Source organism: Triticum urartu, chromosome 4A, assembly GCF_056163025.1.
Source record: "Triticum urartu cultivar PI428250 chromosome 4A, HENAU_Tu73, whole genome shotgun sequence".
NCBI classification, from domain to species: domain Eukaryota; kingdom Viridiplantae; phylum Streptophyta; class Magnoliopsida; order Poales; family Poaceae; genus Triticum; species Triticum urartu.
Window position 1 is genome coordinate 592035399 of NC_141876.1, and position 14934 is coordinate 592050332.

The window sequence follows — 14934 nt, forward strand, 5'->3', positions numbered from 1 at the left end:
TTTCATGTCGTTGGCATATGCGTCGCCCAGATCCGAATCTGGGAGTGGGAATTCGCGTCGTATGGCCTCGCGTCATCGTGATGGCTCAACTGAGCTACTGAGCGAAAGCTCCACGCTTTGGCATCATCGTGATGGCTCGGGTGAGCTGTCATTGTGGTTCTCCTCTCCGTGTCAGGGCTCCAGGTGAAGACACATGTCTGATTCAGACTCGTCCGAAGCGACGCTCGACGTTGTTCCCCCTCTTAGGATGTTGTCGTGCAGACTAGATGTGCTAGGGTGTGGCGTGGCATTGTACTCTGGCTTCATTGTGTTCTCTTTCGGTAGTGTAGTCGTGCTCCTGATATTTCAGGATCGGTTTTGTTAGAGGGCTACCTCTCAATCTTGTATCGTTATGTCATATACGGTCTTTATTGCTTTATATATATAAGCGGGGCATCAGCTTGTTTCGAAGTTTTTAAGTAGCTGAGGATCAAAATGAAGTCGGCGGCCGGCCCTGAATCAAACCATGCATGTGCCTATGGCAAACGTGAACCATGCATGCCTTCTGATATGATTAACCATTAACCATACTCGAGCCTACTTGGTGATGCCAGCCAGCTCGATCGCATGGCGGTGCCTCTTGTGGATGGAGAAATAAAGAAACCACACGAGGGAGGTGGAAACGTTGCTATCGATCGAACCCAAGACTCTCTTAATTTACTACTAGCGTGCATCGCTGATCGCCTGATCCTCGATCTATAATTAATCCAGGCGCATGCACGCCCAGGGCAAGCAGCAGCCACCCCCCACCTCCACCCCAAGTGCACGGCTCGCAAAGTAAGCGCGGCGGAAATGCCGTCGTCCCCGGCGACGAGTACCAAGCACAGCTGTGAGGCCGGGCAGTCTAAACCCGGGCCGCCGCTGCCGCTCAGCCATGAGGACAACCGCCGCTTCCTCCAGATGCTCCGACAAAAAAAGGAAAGGTACATACATATATGGAGGAGTATATGGAAAGTTCAGCACCATATATATACGTAGATATGTAGCAACTGTGTGTCTTTTACTTGCAATAACAGTTGTGCTTTCCATCGCATGCAGTCTGGGAGTCGCCGGGCCCAAGGTGGAGGTGCGGTTCGAGGATCTCGCCGTGGAGGCACACGTCCGCATCGGCCGCCGGGAGCTGCCGACGCTGCTCAACTGCGCCGTCAACGCCGCACAGGTATGTCCGCATCGTTTTGGCCGGCGATCGACCAGCCTGTTGCCCTCCTACCATCTCCTCAAACTGTAGACACGATCTTCAAAGTGGTGCGTTGCTGGCGGCCGGGTAGGGGTGAATAAATAGAATCATGGCGAGCTGACGCCTCTCAGCCTGTTTCCCTGCTCCTAGTCAGTTGCTGCTTTGCATCGCTCCTACTCCTAGTCCTGGTCAGTTGATCGCTGTGATGTATATAAGCAGATCTTAGTTTTGGTGAACTGCCTAGTTACCTTTCGTGAACTGCTATGTCTTGACTGTTGAGGTACGACATGCATGTGGAAGCCCAAGACCTCTAGTTCATGCATCCTTCACTTTTAGCTCTCTAGCCTCTGCTTATGCAGTTTCTAACAGACAACGTGATTTCAACTAGCGGGCAAAGGGGCGGCGGCACACCGCGTCCGTGCAACTGCTCTTGACTTATACAATTGTTGTTGCTGCTCAAAAACTATAACAACATAGTACACATGTCGGATGAGTGGAAAAGTATATCAGGTTAAAATATTATGGGGATACATTGCAGTGGCTAGATGAGACAAATTTGCTTATTAAAAAAGAAAATCCAGTGAAGTGCAATAGTTTCTTTACAGTTAAGCTATCATAAGGAAATGTGAAATAGAAGATTGACAGGCTAAAACAGTGAGATCTTCTAGTAACACAGATCGTTTGACTCTCCGGTTGTGATAGTACATTCCTTTTTTTGTACTCTGAAATCTTCAAATAGCTACTCCAAGTAGGAAGCAGACCATGGAGAAGCTGCTCGCATGCTTGTAAGTGTTCAAGGTACCCTATGCAAAGGCGTCAAAAAGTCAGCTTTAGGTTCCCTTCTCGTGGCATTTTCTGGAACTCTAATGGGTAATTCTGATGATTTTTTTTACAAAAATGACACCATAATCAGTGAACATGGGCTTACAACAGATCCTTATATGCCATGGAAAATAATGTGTTCATGTTATCATTTAAACGTTCTCTATGGCTCTAAATATTTGAGCAAAAAGATATTAATCCATGGTTTTGTTTATGACTTATTGAACCAAAACATCAAATTTACCTTAACCACAAGTCTGAAATTATTGGTAGAGTTAGTTCCAATTATAGTGCCACGATAAAGTGAGCTTATGTCATCTAAAAATATCACCGATTGCTTCTAACCACTAAGGGATAAAAGAAGAGAAACTAATAACTAAACTCACCAAACCTGAAATAGCTCATTATCCAAGGCAATCTAACACTGAAAAGAGTTCTTTCTGCAAAAGATTAAATTTGCTTGATCGCCATATTAAAATGTTGCCAAAGAACCAACCTTATGTTAATTCGAATTTTTCTTTGACCCACATAAAGAGAATTTTTTTTCCCTGCTTGCTGATTTAGTTGCTAACAATGGTATTTAGTAGCAAATGAATCAAGGCTAGTACTGGAAGATAGTTGTTTCATGTAAGAAAAGAGGACACACACAAAAATTGCCACAACAATGCTCATATGGACAGGCAAGCTTTGTCTTTTCCATGGTAGATGATAATCAATATACTCAATTCTTTCAAATGGATACACATGACAAATATATCATATGAAAAAAAGTTGGAAATGTCAAACATGCATGCCTAGCTAACTAGCTATAGGACAATGCTAGAAAGAACTTTTGAACTGATCGTATGTTTGCTTGATAATCCAAGAAGATTCATCTTTGAAGTGAAAATGCTTGTTGTCAATATGTGGAAGGAGGGCCGGAGAAACTTGCACGGAGCATCGAAACAATGTGTTGGTACACCCTTAAGAACTGGAATTGCTATCTGAATACCGATCACTTGAAAAACAATTCATCTATACATTTGAAGTCTGAGAAATTACATTGTGTTATTTGTAGTATTATATAAGATACAAATTTGCATACCTAGTTCTTTTGCATGGCGGAAACATCGAGAAATAAAATTAGAAAATTGACAACTAAAACTAACTATTGCCAAGGTGAGAATGGGATTTTCTTCATATATAGTGAAGTTGATGTCTAAGAAAGAATTCGATAATCTGGACCGAGATAACAAATATAATTTATTAAAAGTATAAAGCTGGCATAAAGATAACTATTTTTAAAAAGGTGTAGTTGTAAAGCAGTGTATTCCTTTTTGACACCGAGTCAAAGCTGTGAACCAACCAAACGAACACGCATCAAAACACGGGTAGCGCGAACTGAGCGTAGCTCACATGGTTAGCTTCCTTCTGATGGTACCATCCCACTAGGTTTCACGTCTTAGACTATGCCACGAGTGCTCGCATTTTCATAGATTTATTTCAGCCTTTTCGGCGATGTTTGTTCAGTAGGAGGAGATGTCACCGTCGACTACGAAGGCGCCTGTAGTGACTTCGTCAATCTCAAGATGTTGTGCTAGCTCGGTATCTCGGAGGTGCTCATAGAAGTAGAGTGTGTATGCGTGTGTTCATAGGGGTGAGTGTATGTGTGTGTACGTGGGCATCAAAGTGTGCTACGAAGACGTGTGTGGTGACTTTGTCAATCTCAAGATATTGTGTCGGCTCAGTATCTCGGAGGTGCTCATAGAGTTACGGTGTGTGTGCGCGCGCGTTCATAGGTGTGTATGTGCGTATGTGGGCATCAACATCGACTACCAAGACATCTGCGTTGACTTCGTCAATCTCAACATGTTGCGCCGGCTCAGTATCTCGGAGGTATTAATTGAGGTAGAGTGTGCATGCGCACGTTCATATGGGTGTGTGTATGTGAACATCTACGTTGTACTGCGTTAAAAAATCAGTAGCAAAACACAAAAGGAAAAATCCAATAATTAACCAAATAAAAAATCAAACACATGTCAGCTAGAAATGGATTCATGCAAAGCACTTCAAATGCACGGCAGCAGCCCTTGCTTAGCTTCTTTAATTGTTTTATATATTACTCCATTCACTTCCTTACACAAGGCCACTTCATATTTGTATGTCTAACTAACAATTAACTTTACCACTAAAAATGAGTTCATGCCATAAAAGGTGTTATGCACATTTCAAACAACTTTCCGATGATATATTTTCGATGACATTCAATTCATATTTTGATAACCAAAATTATAAGTCAAAGTTTGATACGAAAAATGAGATGGCCTTGTATAAAAAAATATAATGTAATTCGAGACAGAATTCTCTTTTTCAAAAAAAAAACGAGGATCCACGAAGCTGTAGCAACCTGGGCCAAGCCGTGCTTGAGGAGGATGTGGATCACCTCCAGCACAAGCGGACTTGTGTAGTTCGACGTCAACACCTGAACTTAATGTTATTTCTCATGCATTGCTTTCCCTAGAGACACAACAAATAATACACGCATATGTATGTACTTGACGTTCGTACATGACCTTTTTTAAAACAATTCATAATTTGTAGTGTTACAGGAGAAAACAATTCAATATATGAGTGGGGCGGGGATTGTTTTTGCCTGAGTAAATACTTAAAGCCATTACATTTGGAGCACACTTCTAGGTGACCACCACCATTTCAATTTTTTTAAACACCAGTTTTGGGATGAGTGGTCCCAAAAATCACTTTGGTTTAGAGCGTTCTAGTAACGAATACGACGACCCTGGAACTTCAAATTAGGAGTGGCATGCCATCGTATGTGGCCACTATATTGAGGTGGACATAAGCCCCACCTGCTTTTTTGATAAAGGGCGATTTTATTACTTCAAGATGTAGCATCGAGCGAATGCAGATCATTATGAGTAACACCCGACCTCTGCATAACTAGATACACACAGCCAAACACGAAAGTCTGACAAAAAGACATAACACAAAACCGACAAATCAACAATACTAGACATATAGACCGACACTATGCCTACGTCGAAAGAAGTGGTGGATCAATCTGTAGGTTATACTGGCACCCATGTTAGAAAAAAAAAAACCTCCGTAGCCACCTGCTTCTATCGCGTACACACCGCCTTGAACAGCGGTTCGTACTCTGCTCGTTGTAGCATAGACCATGTACGAAGCGAGTGTGTACACCATGTATAAGCCCCACCTGCTTAGTTGTTCTCTTCTTCTCCCTGCTTCCTCCTGTCTCCCATCTCTTTCTTTCAGGCTTTTCTTTTTTAAAAATTAGAAGAAACACTTGTTTTCCAGGAATCCTGCACAAAAAAGGGGTGGTTTTGAGTAATATACTCACCTAGAAGTTTCTTGTAGAGATATATATGCTTATTACTAATAATGAACACAACTAGTTGGGCGTAAGCACCAGGGACATCTCCAGAAATTTCACACCCTGGGGTGAAAATCAAAATAGGTCCCTAAATGTCAAAAGGTTCATTTAAATGAAAAACTAACATAACTAAAGTATACTCCCGCTCAACTATATAACTTAAAATGCGCGTTATTCGGTACAATATTTATGAAATATATCAAATAGTAATGCTAAAGTAGTAATGATGGTAATAAAGCAATAAATTAACCTCACGTTCTGCCGAAAAGCAACATTTCTCTAATATTTATATTGACATTAAATCTTCAATCATTTCTTCATAACTAATATTCTCAAAGACATCCTTTTCAAGTTATATTGTGTCCAAACCACAAATTATAATGGTACAATAATTGCCTAGCATGATTAAATCAATTTCAATGGTCACATCTTTTGGAAGGAACATAAAAGCTGGTTTTTGTAACGCGTTGACACAAAGGATATGTACTTATTTTAAATCCTTTCTAATAAGTATTTCTATGAAAAGATATCATTCCACCAAGGAGCGCGTATTTTTACGGAGAGGCATCTTTTCAGAAAGAAACGTGTCTTTCCACAAAGACCAAGGGGCATGTATTCCCCAAAGAGGCACCCTTTCACCTAGGGACATCTTTTAACCAAAATACATGAGCATTCGTAAGCTCCAATTGTCAAGATCTAACAATCTTGACCGATCCTCGATATAATCTAATGTATGCTCCTTTTAGAGTGGCGTGGCCTAACGTGCGCTGCATTTGGAGTTAATTTTAGAATAAAAAGAGATCAAGGAGTACTTCTTCAAAATATTTAGAATATCAACAGAAACCATATATTTATTAACTGGGTCCTCATGGAAAATTACCTCACCAAAAAGTACATCAATATGTGTATGTTCTCCGCTTGTAAGTGCACCTTCAATATTAACACAAGCAAGCATCAAACTTGTTGTCCAAGGATCACAATCTATCTGAAGTAAGCAAGAAACCAAATGTTTATCGTACCTCTTATATTGTTTAAATTCCTTAGTGAGTGAAATGATAGCTTGATCAACGGAATGTATACAAGAATTGACCCTACATGACTCCTCCACAGATCATCATCTACATCCTCATCAAATCTACTTTTTTCTTTTGATATTATGTTTGGTGCGGAATTCTAGACGAATATCCATCTCCATTGATTTTTTTAGTATTCCAATGCTTTTGAAAATCCAGTTACTCTATACCTAGTGAAAAAGGAAATAAGGCCATGTGCAAATTCAAGTGCAATATTGATAACCATATCCTTTGATCATAACTATTTGTTGATCAAATTAGCAGCAGATAGTATTTCATACCATGTGATTACTGACACTCAAAATTCAAAGCCACAAAGATTATTTCGGCCAACGATTGACCTCCAGTACTTGTCGATGGTTCTTTATCACTTTCATCCACTTGTAGTAAGGAATCCCTTACTTCTGGTAGTTGAGATCTTATAGCCTTAACACCATCAACAGGACTGTCCTAATGGTTCGATGGCAATGACATGAGAGTCAATCATGTGTTATGTTAGCTATGAATTTTTTTTGTTGTATTAGAATTAGCAAATGTCGTATAGATGCGTTGGATAACTCCAAAAAATATGTTGCTTTTTAATAAGACTTTGCCATATCACATAGAGTCATACTATGACAACCACAAGCTAAACTCTTTTATTATCTACATATGTTTCTTTTGTGCCCCTAGAAGTTTTCCTTTCAAATTCAACCTATTATCATATTTTGTCCTCTTACGTTGTCCACATCAGGGTCAAGCCTTCCCTTTTTACGACAACAAATAATCCTTATCCAAGAGTATCATTCACATCCATAAAACCAAAGAAGGATTGTTTAATGTAAAAAGAACCTGAAGATGCGTCAATGTTCCTAATTATCAAATACATATTTTCTTGGTGGCTTGCATCAGGAATGCAATCAAGTATAACCAATAAGTACTTTTCTTATTTTGCCTTTTCAATTATTTCAGACCTGATTGTAGCAGCGAGCAAATTTAACTCACTCTAGATAGAACGACCAAGACAATTGTCACAAAATTTATCATTGGTGATGCAGTCAACATGCTCTTTGAAAACTGGCTCAAATTCAACTAACATTAGAATTAGTCCTATTACTCCCATGAAATGCAATATTATGATGTGCAAGAAATTTTACCTTTAAAAGAATCATGAACAGAACTTTTCTCCAATTATCCCTTTCTTCGCTTAGCAACTTTATTTTTTTATTCTTTTGCAACCTAAGGTGCAATTCACACCATGTAATCATATTTGTGACTATGTTTTCTACTAGTTTCATGCTCTTTAAGTCTACTACCAAGATGACTCCTTTATTAAAGCTCCAATTTGCAAACTACCTTCCCATGAGCCCCTATCTTAATAATTTGCATAAAATAATTACTTTGTCAATATCTTTCTTGTGTACAAGCCATCATGTGTCACACTTTTATCCATTAGATAGAAATCTAGTGTATGGTAGGTAAAAAACCTTCTAGACAATTTATTTCTAGGACCATGCTCAATACACAAGTTTCTTTTAGCACCTAAATATCTATCATTCGGTACCAATTGCATCCCAAGTTCTTGGTCAAATATATCGTGTTGAAAAGGATTATGGATGTTATCAGAAATATTAGAACTACTACTTTCATCAACAGAATTAACAATATCACCTTCATTGGCAGTACTACAAACAACCTCCATGGGCAATATTAGCATCTCCCCTTAATGATAATGTTACCATCATCAACTTCATCAATTTCTGCATCATGATTGTCAACCTCTACAACTTCATTACCAAGACTGTCATAAACATTAACATGAGGAAGTTTGCTCAATTTACAAGGTGTTGCCACCGCCAAAGAAAACGGTTCGCTGCCCCCTCGCTCGAAGAAAAGAATGTAGCGATCTGCAGCGAATCGGTACACCTCTTCCCACGTGAATCGATGCACTCGGCCTGAATTAGCTGCCTCTAGCCGGCCCAGTCGGTGCCAAATGGGCCACAACCCTCCCAGCTGGGCTCCAGCGCTACAAGAAGCTGTCGATTCAAGCAGAACGCTTTCTGGATCGCCAGGTGAAGCTAGAAGCCACAAAAAGAAGCTGGATTTGAGAAGTTTTGTGAAGCTGGAGGAGATCCGAACACACCCTAAACGCATAAATTTCTTATTCCCTCAAAAGAACTACTCCCTCTGATATCCATAATAGTTGTTCATGGTTTGAGTTCGAATTTTAACTAAAACCATGACAATTATTATGGATGAGGGAGTAGTTAATTTGGATTTGAGAGAGAGAGAGAGATACCGTACGCTAGTCCTGTAGTTCTCAAAGTATGTTGATGATTCTGTTTGGTACTCCAGTGGATGGGAAGATTTGGCTGAGAAATCAGCTATCTTATAGCCGTATGTAGTAGCATCGAAAGTAGCACATAGGTTACCTGTCACATGCATGGTAATCCAACTCATCTATGTGTGCCATTGATATGAAATACTCCCTCCGTTCCTAAATATTTGTCTTTTTAAAGATTTCGAATGGACTATCACATACGGATGTATATAGACATATTTTTTATTGTAGATCCACTCATTTTGCTCCGTATGTAGTCACTTGTTGAAATCTGTAGAAAGACAAATATTTAGAAACGGCAGGAGTATTTGTTAACAAAAATGGTGTGGTATGCGTGACATTGTTAATACAATTATCAGTAGGTTCAAATTTGGAATGATAATTTGTATACGGATTGCCATGTTCGCACCGGTTGACTTAAAATATTCGTTAATGGAAATGGCGTGGAATGGGCGGATTGGGAAGAGGTTGATGGCGGAGACACCATACCCGAAGGCGTAGGCCATGGGCGCCGACGGATACATTGCGATGATCCACGTTGGAAATGCCCTAACAGATGCAAAGTTGACCCGAACCGAAATAATGTGCTCCTGGCAAGCGTGAGCCATGCGCTCGGATTAAGGGTTAACAATTACTGTGACAGCTAGAAACTTCTTGTTGCGTAGCTAAGTGGAGCAAATCCTGTGGTTCCTACTGCTGGAGATGCTCTAATTAAAGTCGCCCCGAATCGAAACCATGTGCTTCGGTCAAGGATGAACCTTGGCCTAGCTAGCTCGGGGTAACAGTGACTCAATGAGAGTAGTGAAGCAACCCAATCACATAAGAGAAAGGTGTAACAGCTCCCGGGTGCCTCTACACCCTCATGAACTGTAAGTTTGTTAAAAAAAATATCAAAAAAATCTGAAACATCCAGGGATCAAATATGATCAAATATTTGATGTTCTTGTAAAGTTTCAGGCACAAAAACCTTCGTGGAGGCATCACCAAAAAAAATCACCACTCAAAAGTGTACATAAACTTTGAACAGTGATTTTGGTTTTTTTAGGTGAGGGCTCCTCGAATGTTATTTTAAACTGAAACTTTTCAAGATCATCGCAAGTTTGATCATGTTTGATGTCCCAAAGTTTCAGAGATTTTTGAATGCTTTTAATTTTTTTTAATTTATTGTTCATAGAGGGTGTAGGGACACCCGGGTGTTGAAAGTCCTGTCTCATCAGATAGATAGGAAGGACCCAAGACTTACGTGCTTGTTACTACCCCTTTTGATGCTCTATCTAATTAAGTAGCTAAGGATCGGGTCAAAACTTCCTCTCGCCCGAACCCTATCCCTTCCCGCGCTGCCCCCGCGAGGTGACAGGGAGGGCCCTCGATCTCCGCCACCAAGAGTCGGCATCCTCCCTCCTCCCCCGTCGCCGCCGCCAAGGGGCTCGGCCAGGAGAAGCTAGACCGGCGCTGGCGCCGGCGGGTGTATTTTTCCTCTCACATGATGGGGCAGCACGAGCTACCCCTGTCCGGCCTGGGCTCGGCATTGGCGTTGGGTATCGCGGCGTGGCTGCTCGTCGGAATGGATTTCTCGTGTAGGGGCCATTGTGGTGGTGGTGGTGCTCGCCTGAGCTGCAGCGGCTAGATCTGTCCGGTAGGCGGAGCGGGCCACGGCGGCGCGGGCCAATGGCTATTGTGTCGTGTGCCTGTGGTGGTGGCTAGACGTGGTGGTGCTTTGCTCTCGCTCGGGCAACAGCAGCAACTGATGGTTGCAGTGGATCCTCTCATGTGCTTCGTCTGCTCGTGGGCCTAGTCGGGATGGGATGGTGATGTGGATTGGTGGTGGCGACGGAGACGCGGTGGCTGTGGTCCGGCTGGCGGCGTGGCGGCTTCCCTTCTCCCGGGTCGATGCCGACAGCGTGTGGGGCTGGTGTGGATGTGAGCCACCCCGTCCTATGGATCGACACCGATGGCCACGGATTAGGCATCGTGTTGGTTTACCAAGGCCTGGCCAAGGGCTTGGCCTGCGCGGGCTACACGGCGGTTGTCGGCAGCCTTAGGATCGTGTCCCCCACGGTCCACCAGGACTTGCCGGGGATCCAGGTGTCGACGCCTCCTACAGTGGAGGTGTGGACCCAGATCCAGAGACTGATGACGGGCTAGGAGTGGATGGAATGCCTTCTACTCTTCCTGTTGTGTTTGACGTGCCATGAGGTGGTCGGGTGGTGATATCTCGGGGCAGGGATGCGGGGGCAGCGACCCTGGACGGTGGTCCCATGGTTGGCTCTCCGGTGGCTTACCCTTTTAGTCGTGTGGGCAACGAGAGGTGTTGCGGCTGTTGGCTTGGGCGCATTTCATGTCGTTGGCATATGCGTGGCCCAGATCCGAATCTGGGAGTGGGAATTCGCGTCGTATGGCCTCGCGTCATCGTGATGGCTCAACTGAGCTACTGAGCGAAAGCTCCACGCTTTGGCATCATCGTGATGGCTCGGGTGAGCTGTCATTGTGGTTCTCCTCTCCGTGTCAGGGCTCCAGGTGAAGACACATGTCCGATTCAGACTCGTCCGAAGCGACGCTCGACGTTGTTCCCCCTCTTAGGATGTTGTCGTGCAGACTAGACTTTATTTTTTTATTCTTTTGCAACCTAAGGTGCAATTCACACCATGTAATCATATTTGTGACTATGTTTTCTACTAGTTTCATGCTCTTTAAGTCTACTACCAAGATGACTCCTTTATTAAAGCTCCAATTTGCAAACTACCTTCCCATGAGCCCCTATCTTAATAATTTGCATAAAATAATTACTTTGTCAATATCTTTTTTGTGTACAAGCCATCATGTGTCACACTTTTATCCATTAGATAGAAATCTAGTGTATGGTTGGTAAAAAACCTTCTAGACAATTTATTTCTTGGACCATGCTCAATAAACAAGTTTCTTTTAGCACCTAAATATCTATCATTCGGTACCAATTGCATCCCAAGTTCTTGGTCAAATATATCGTGTTGAAAAGGATTATGGATGTTATCAGAAATATTAGAACTACTACTTTCATCAACAGAATTAACAATATCACCTTCATTGGCAGTACTACAAACAACCTCCATGGGCAATATTAGCATCTCCCCTTAATGATAATGTTACCATCATCCACTTCATCAATTTCTGCATCATGATTGTCAACCTCTACAACTTCATTACCAAGACTGTCATAAACATTAACATGAGGAATTTGATTTTCATCGTCAAGTTGCAAGTCGGTCACAACAAATCAATAAATAGCTCCCCGTGCAAGGCTTTGTTGTTTGTATTGTTGGTTGTCTTGTTTTTGTCTTCGCAATCAAATTGATCGAGCGTCATTGCCTACTACTTAATGTTTCATTTGCGCAACTGGATGGAAAATAAGTGAGCGGGTTCCATTATCGGATTGGAAGCAGAAATTCAAAGCTTTCCCATGGTTTGGTCTTCCTATCCTCCAAGCTTAAGCCAGCCCATCTAGCATTTTCTCGTTTCCCGAGTGACAAGAAAATAAGACCACAACTGCCATGACCAGATAACAATTTTACTGTAAAAAATCTCTCTAATGGGGGCCCATGGTTTTGGGGACCCTATGTGGCCGCTCAAGTCACACACACCCTCATTGACGGGCCTAGTAAGCACATGAATTTCCAAATTAGGAACATGCTAGCATGTTCTACAACAAGTTCGTGATTTCAGGATTTTGCTCATTGTCACCGGCTCATAAAAAAAGTTGTGTGCCAGATCCACGCATCACACGGTCGTCATCTACGTCAAACTATCCAACCCTAAAACCAACTATTATGCTAGGTTGGATATTTTGAAACCACACCTCATACCAACATTAATCACGCCCTAAAGTTGAGGCTACTACCAAGTTGGCCCCGTTGTCCTAATTTATTTGTCATTCAATATTTCCATTCCAAGCCATGGCACATTATCCATCTATGTTTTTTTGAGGACTGCAACCTCACTCCTTAGGAACCCACCTCTTGAAGAAGGAGCACATAACTCTATAGGGCACCCGATTTAACTCCAAAGTGTCTGAGCCTAGCCGGCCCTACAAGGCAACATGCTTGGACTACCTATTTGCAATGTCCTTATGGCCGACAGAACTAGGCATGCATTAAAAACAAATGGCAGTGACCTCGTACACTTCCGTGGACTTATTTTATTGGAAGTTGTTTGGTTGCAAGGTCCAAACGTGGATAAAACATGCGTCAAAACAAATCATAAGACTAAAAATATACCCTATTAGCTTTCCGAGTAGCTAAAATTGGATGCCATGTTTGTTTGATATAGTTATTAATTCTATTTTCTAATGGGTGCACATAGTGGAAAATGAAAAAAACATCATTTGTTCGTTAAAATAAAGATGTGATATCAAGAGACCCCCTCACAATGCTTCCCCCTCGACCGTCTATTCACCTAGATGAAGTGGCAAGACACCTCACACTTGCTTGACTCAGGAGCGCATTTTTCAATGTTGCATGAATGGTTGGGACGCGACCCTCCCCAACACCCATCTCATTGTTTTATGGGACACTGATGCATGTTGGCGGCAAAACCTCACATTGGTTGCAGCTCATAGGTCAAACCACTAGAGAAAGACTATCCTCGTTAGAAATGGAGGTGGAATTAGGTCTCCAAATGTGTCATGTTGCTTTCGTGAAACGATGTTCTTGCAGCAAATAAGTTGTTAGAGTTTTGTCAACCATGCATTCTATTGTACCTCCATACCCTATATGTGAAGTTATTAATTTCGTGTGCATTCGAGCCCGTTGTGATTGACTGTTCTATACAAATGTGAGGAAACTGCGTGCATGTGGTTCAAATAATCTTTTGATTGTTATTTGTGTAGGATTTGGTGTCATTTTTTCACATGTATTCTAGAAGGAAAGGAGCAATCAAAATCATAAATGAAGCAAGCGGCAAAATTCGACCATCAAGGTATATATGCATACTTTTTACTAGCGTAAAAGTAAGAATACATTTTGTACCTCAAACAAATTGTTCCAAGGAATGACATCTTCGCATAGTACCACAACTGAAAGTTCATGACTTATTAATTTACGGACCTAAGGTCCTGAAAAGTTGTAGTATGAACATAACCAGGATGACACTTCTTCTCGGAGCGCCCGGTTCTGGGAAGACAACATTTTTGAAGGCATTGGCAGGAAAGTTGGATTCATCCCTAAAGGTAGGCTGGGTTATGTACATACCACCAAAAACACCTACATACGTGGTCTAATGGAAATTGCATTTTTCTTGATGTAAAATATCTTACTAGCGCAAAGGAAAGATCACATACAATGAAGAAGAAGTGAATTGCTCAACACCTCAACACATGCATGCTTACATTAGCCAGTATGATCTTCACCATGCTGAGATGACTGTCAGAGAGACAATTGATTTCTCGTCCAATATGTTGGGAACCATTAATGAATTTGGTAAGTCATTGTCCTAAGCATGGTGTGCTATTCATATTATAGGTCTTACATATAGATCAAGATTATGTGCTTATGAACGAGATTAATTTTGTAACAAAATGCATAAAGTGGAACTCAAAAAGCTCCCATGTAGATGGTAAAGGTATCCTTTATTTTTCATCTACATGGATAGTAATCAATACGATTCCTGTATTTGGAATGTTAAACGTAGAGATGATGGGACAATCAGTAAGAAGAAAGCAGGGTGAGCTCAATGAAGTGGAACCAAATCTTGACTCATTTATTAAGGTGGTTACTTCGATTTTCTCAATTTTTAATAATTACATTTATCTCCCCAACCACTTAAGATATGTTATCTACAGGCTACGACATTTGGAGAAGGAACTAACCTTACAATGAACTATATTATCAAGGTACCAGTAACTTTTCAATCTACTATTATTTATCTTGACAACATAATCACAAGATTTGTGTGATGTAGATACTTGGTTTGTCTGAGTGTGCTGATATCCTAGTGGGGGGTGAGATGAGAAGAGGCATATCGGGAGGACAAAAGAAAAGGGCAACAATTGGTTAGCATTTTATACTTTATGCCATGTATTTTGTTCCTCTTTGTTGAAATTTTAGCCTCTCTTGAAATTTACTACCAACTTTGCCCTGAT

General features: G+C 41.5%; 1 pseudogene; it reads left to right on the forward strand.

Annotated features, from left to right (window-relative positions):
• The first annotated feature begins 831 nt into the window (after positions 1–831).
• Positions 832–14934, forward strand: part of LOC125553060 (ABC transporter G family member 45-like) — a 35045-nt pseudogene continuing 20942 nt past the window's right edge.